This window comes from Corvus brachyrhynchos, unplaced genomic scaffold, assembly GCF_000691975.1.
Source record: "Corvus brachyrhynchos isolate BGI_N302 unplaced genomic scaffold, ASM69197v1 scaffold125, whole genome shotgun sequence".
Lineage (NCBI taxonomy): Eukaryota > Metazoa > Chordata > Aves > Passeriformes > Corvidae > Corvus > Corvus brachyrhynchos.
Genome location: NW_008238342.1, coordinates 174,600 through 180,039, shown reverse-complemented (window position 1 = coordinate 180,039; position 5,440 = coordinate 174,600). Strand labels below are relative to the sequence as shown.

At 50.6% G+C, this 5,440-nt stretch overlaps 1 long non-coding RNA gene across 1 annotated transcript in view; it reads left to right on the top strand.

The window, feature by feature from the left end:
- LOC108446928 overlaps window positions 1-5,440 on the top strand; it is a 52,600-nt gene that overhangs the window by 1,317 nt on the left and 45,843 nt on the right. The gene's annotated exons all lie outside the window — the stretch shown is intronic.

The window sequence follows — 5,440 nt, the reverse complement described above, 5'->3', positions numbered from 1 at the left end:
GCGTGGAGGCGGCGGCGGGGCGGGTCCGCCCCCGCCGGGGCTGGCGATGGCTCCGGGGCTGAAGCCCTCCGCGGGTGCCGGACACTTGGGAGGGATGTCCGCGGTGTGACCGCGCGATCGCGGGGTACTTTGTGCCTCCTGCAAACCGGAGATGCTCGACTGCTGTGCCAGAGGGGCCCCGGGCGGCCGGGAGCGGTTTCGTAGCGAGAAAACAGGCGGAATATCGAGCCCGAGCGGCGCTGAGCCGCCCCGCTCGCCGCGGGTCCGTGCGGAGCCCCGCGGGCTGCAGCGCGCGGTGCCGGAGCCTTCGGAGCCTTCTGTGTCGCGATTATGTTGGGGCTGCTGATTTCTGTCGGGAGTTGTATTTGGGAACAGGCTCCCCAGGGAAGCGGTGGAGTCACCATCCTTGGGAATGGTAAAAACGAGCAGATGTGGTACTCGGCCGTACGGTTTAGTGAGCATGCGGGGACTTGGTCAGAGGTAGGAATTTGATGATTTTGGAGATCTCTTCCAACCTTAGTGATTCCATAGATTTGAGGTGATGTATAAAACTCCATGTCTTACTCCAGAGCAGCTCTGGTGGGTGTGAAACATTCAGATCTGGCCGTGCCTTTGGAAGGGTGTCCGACGGCTGATGATTCCCTCGTGAGACAGCCCAGACGGCTGAGACACAAATTGCCGGGATGGAGAACAGGGTGGATGTGCACCTTTATTTTCCTGACTTGCTCCTGAAGAGCAAGAGCCCACCTGCAGGAACGACCCATCGCAGTTGTGCCTGCTGCAGTGCTTCAGCACAGAATCCCAGAATCCCAGAATAATTATCATTATTTAGGTTGGAAGAGCCCTCTAACATCCTAGAGTCCAGCCATTAACCCAGCACTGCCAAGCCCACCACTAACCCATGTCCCCAAGTGCCACTTCTACACCTCTTTTAAATCCCTGCAGAGATGGTGACTCCACCACTTCTGAGTATAATTCTCCCATGGTTTTGGCATGGGGAAGGGCTGGGAACCAGCCCGTGCTACTCTGGAGCTCCGGAGCCTTCCCACACTCCAGCAGCTGCTCAGGTCTCTGGGAGCTTGGGCTTTTGAGGAGACAGAAGTCAGTGGCATCACGACTGGCTTGAGCTGACTTTCAAGGCCAGAAGAAAAGACCCTTTCTTATTTCATATTGAGGAAATAGTTGTCTTTCCCCCACCAGTAAATCTGGTGTGGTGACTGATGGCTGGTGCCAGCGCTGGCTGGGCAGGGAGGGACCAGGGTGGCAGCACAGGTCGGCCACTGCTGCTGGCCCTTCCCGAGCTGGCAGGGGCAGCACAAGCCCTTGGCATTTGCCCTGGATCTCAGCACCCTGGCTGAGCCTGTTTTCCTTGGCCGTGTCATCAGCCAAGGAGGGCTGGGCTGAGTCACAGTGCCTCCGGATCGTCCCTGCTGCGGGGAGCAAGGCTGAGCTCTTCCACAGGTGCCTCCACTCTTGGTCTCCCTTTAGCAGTTAAGTGGGAGATGGTGCTTTCCCTTTCATTTTGCCCTCTCCTTTATTCTCCTGTTTGTTGGGATTTGGGCTCTTGGCATTGTTTTCTTCTAAAGGACAGGGAAGGAGCCTGGTTTCTAAGTGAGCTCCGGGATGAGGAGCCTGCAGGGATGGAGTGGAAAGGGAAGGACTGCTGTTGTCAGGGAGCTGAGGAGCCTGTGCCACGAGCAGAACCTCCGATGGGTGACCCTGCAGCACCCTTTCTGGGCTCCCTGCTGTGGGTGACAGCTTGTCACAAGGTGTATTGCTCCCGTTCCTGGAAGCCTTTTTGTGACTTGTTTTCGGGCGCGTGTGAGAGCTTCCTTCAGGAGGGGGGTGTTCAGACATTCGTCCAGCTCGCTGTGCCGTGGAGGATTGCTGCTGTTTCACTTCTGTCAGGCTAATATTGGAGATGGATTTCAGGGGAGCGGCAAAGCAGAAGGTGTGTCTCTTAAGAACCACTTTCTTTAGAAAAGGCAGATAATAGGCAGTGAGTTTGGGGAGGATGTTTTATTTAGGGATTGAAAAGAGAGGATTAAAGCTCTTGACAGAGAACAGTTTGTGTGGAATAAGTGATGGGACTTGATCATTCAGAAAAAGACTCTTAACGTGTTCCCATCACCAAGAGAGCTTTCAGCTCTCCTTGTCCCAAATTATTCAATAAAAGCAACAAAACTCCTTTTGATTTGAGCTCTTTACTGGTGGTTGCATAAGGAGTTTTCAGACCTGGCAGTAAACTTGTATCTGCTCAAAAAAACCAGCCTATGGGTATAAAAATCTGTGATATGCTAAAGGTACTGTGGATTTATCCAAGGTGTTAATTATAGACATTGCAAGTAGCTGTGTCTGTCTTGGAGAATTGCACCTTTTCCTTCCTTGCCCCCTGCCATTAAGTTGCTGGCACAGGGCTGTGCTCCTGGATTTGCAGAAGCACCAAGTCACTGCTCGTAAAATTACTGAAATAAAAAAGGTTTGTGCAGGGGAGAAGAAACAAGAATCAAATTTTAGGCTCAGATTTTGATTCCAAAACAAGTTGCTCTTTCTTCTCACAGCTTGAGGTTTGTGATGGAAAGGTTGAAAATACCCAGCAAGAAAAACAGGCTGGGGAAAAAAAAAATCTGGAATAAGCTGAACAGAGTGAAATTCAGAATAAACTGTCATCAGAGAGTGTTTATAAACCTGCTGGAGAAAAGGGAGGGAGCAACCATTCAGATCAATAACAAGAATAACAAGTTCCTTTTTTATAACTGTAGAGCTTTAATAATATAGTTTAAAAAAATAATCCTAAATGTGTGGGTTTTATACCTGTGCTGGTAGCTGGGGCTAAATCTGCAGAGTTCATGCTGATCTGGGTAATCTCAATCAAGCTGAATAGTAAAGAGGCTCTTAGGAGGATCTGAAACCCAGGAGGCATTTTTCAAACCTGAGTTATGTCACTTTTTTTAGAGGTGCCTCAGGCAATTGCATTTTAAGAAGACAAAGCTTTTGTTTTCAAGCTGGCCTAGAAAAATGCCAAGGATGAAGCCAAAGTAAAGGCTTTCAGAAGTTGTCATTTGTGATTAAGTTGATTTTGCTGTTGTGCACAGAATGCTGCTGCCTTCCTCGGCATGCCGAGAGCTGGGTCTATTTTTATTTTTGCCACTAGTCCTGGTGTACCTGTTTAATTCCAGTGAGTAATAGTAGCCAAGGGGTGTCACCTGAAAGCGTGCATTTAATGAGAAGGTCAGGTGTCTGCCAGCTCCATCTCCAACAGAAAATGCTTTGGAAGTGCTTTATAAAAGGCAGAATTGAGGTGATACCAGGCAGGAGTTGACTTAGATGGGTGCTCTGCAGAATTAACATCTGTCTGTGTCTGGTTTAGTATTTGAGATGTTGGAAATACCAAAACCAAGGCTTCGAACCGTGAACAAAGACTGTTTCCTTTCACAGAGACCAGCCTGCATGCACATCGTGAATCCAAAGCTTTTCTTGGGGCTTCTCATGTTACTTGCAGCCTGAAACAATCAGAAAGAGGATCCTGGTGTTGCCAGGCTGTGGGCAAACAAGAGGAGCTGCTCCTGTGGAGCCCGAGCTGGGGGAATATTGTGCAGGATGTAACAGATGATGCTGGAGCATGGATGTGGAAAAGTGCTGCCTGCAATCTGGAGTGCTGTGAGCTCCCAGCGAGACACTCCCTGCTAGAGAAAGGTGAAATCCTGCGAGTATTGTAATGACTTCGTGTTCTTGAAGGAAACGACAGTAGGTTTTGTCTGAAAATGTGACTGTCTGAAAGCGGCTCTGGCTGCACGAGCAGTGCCAGGGCTGTCTCACCTGGGCAGGAGGTGTCCCTGGAGCCCTCCTCTCCCTGGGAGCAGCTGATTCCTTAGCCCTGGCTCTGGGTAGCCAGGGAAGGGCTATAAGGGCAGCCTGAGTCATCTTTTTGGCTCTTGTATAACACCCAAACAATGCCGTTTGTCCTGCTCACTGAGGGCTCTTGGATTGCCCAGCACAAAGAGATGTGGGACTGGATGGACCCTCTCCAGGGGCACCTCCTGAGCTGCAGCTTTTGGAGCAGCTGGATCCTGCAGTTCTCACCCTGGCACCTCATAATCCTAATACTTTATTATTGTTTTAAAGCGAGCCTTGAGAATGTGTTGCAGATGTGTAGAGCAAGTGGTGCTGGCGATCTGAGGCAAGACTTGGCCTTGCCTTTGCAGGGGAGGTCCCCAGCTGATTTCAGGGCTTCTGGGCTTTTCCTTCCCCTCTGTTGCCAGAGCTGCCAGGCAGGATGTGCCCAGCAGGATGCCGAGCTCTGTTCCAGGAGCATCCCTGCACCTGCAGCAGAGAATTTCCTTTACTGAACATGCACAGACTTTGCCAGTGATGTTGCACAACTGTTCTTTCCTTTTTTTTTTTTTTTAATTTGTTCCAAAAGATCTGGTTTAAAATAGAAAACATAATCCCAGGTTGCTGGGTTTTTTTTCTACCAAGAATGAGGTAAATAGATGGGCACCTCTGGGCTATGTCTGTGTGAATTCAGTGACTGCCAGGTGATATCTGCAGCATCACCTCTATGTGGGGATGGTACCAGACAAAAGGAGCTGAGAAGTGCCACGGCTTTATCTGATGCTTTTGCAAGCAGCTTACATTTCAACAAATACAGCCACGCTGGGAATGAATGTGAGCTCATTTTCGGGTTGCTAGGACAGGCAGAATAAGCATGGCCGGGTTAAATGTGTGAGCAGAGTAATAACTGAGGCAGTGCAGCTCCCTCTCCTGCTGGATCAGGGTTCCCGGTGGCTCCTGCTCTGTGCCACCTTCCCTGGAGGGACAGCATCCTTCCCCTGGGGCTCTGCCTGCCGGCACTGAAACACAATTGCTGCAAGATAAAGTGTTGAGGGGAAGGTGGCAATGGACACTTGTTCTGGAACCACTGCTGCTCGTTTTAATGTGTGAATTCCCGAGTTCTCATAGGCTGGCAAAGGTCACAGAGTGGACAGAGGAGGTGGATGCACATCTCCCCTGCCAAGGCTCTTGATGTCTTCATTAGTGTAAACCTTGTGCTGCCCTTCTGTCTTCAGCAAACTTTCTTTTGGAAAACTGTCTTGGGAGCATTTGTGAGGGAAAAGGTTCCTTTGGAAGGATGTGGGGAGCACTGGCTCTGCCAGTTCTCCTGCAGGGGGGTGGCTTTGGCTGTGGCTGCTGTGTCACTGGCACCTGCGTCAGTGCCCTCAGTGTTCACGGTTGCCTTTCACGTGGCCTTCAGTGACATCCTACGCTTGCCAGGACTTCAAGGTGACTCTTCTGGCCCGGGATGTGGCCCCTGTGTAGACGACTGCAGGTGGCTGGTGCTCAAATATAGTTGTTTTTTTTCAAATCTAGAAAAATCTCAGTGGTTGCTGTGGGACAGACCTTGCAGAGCTGATGGTGCTGCCTGGCCTGAGCCCTGAGC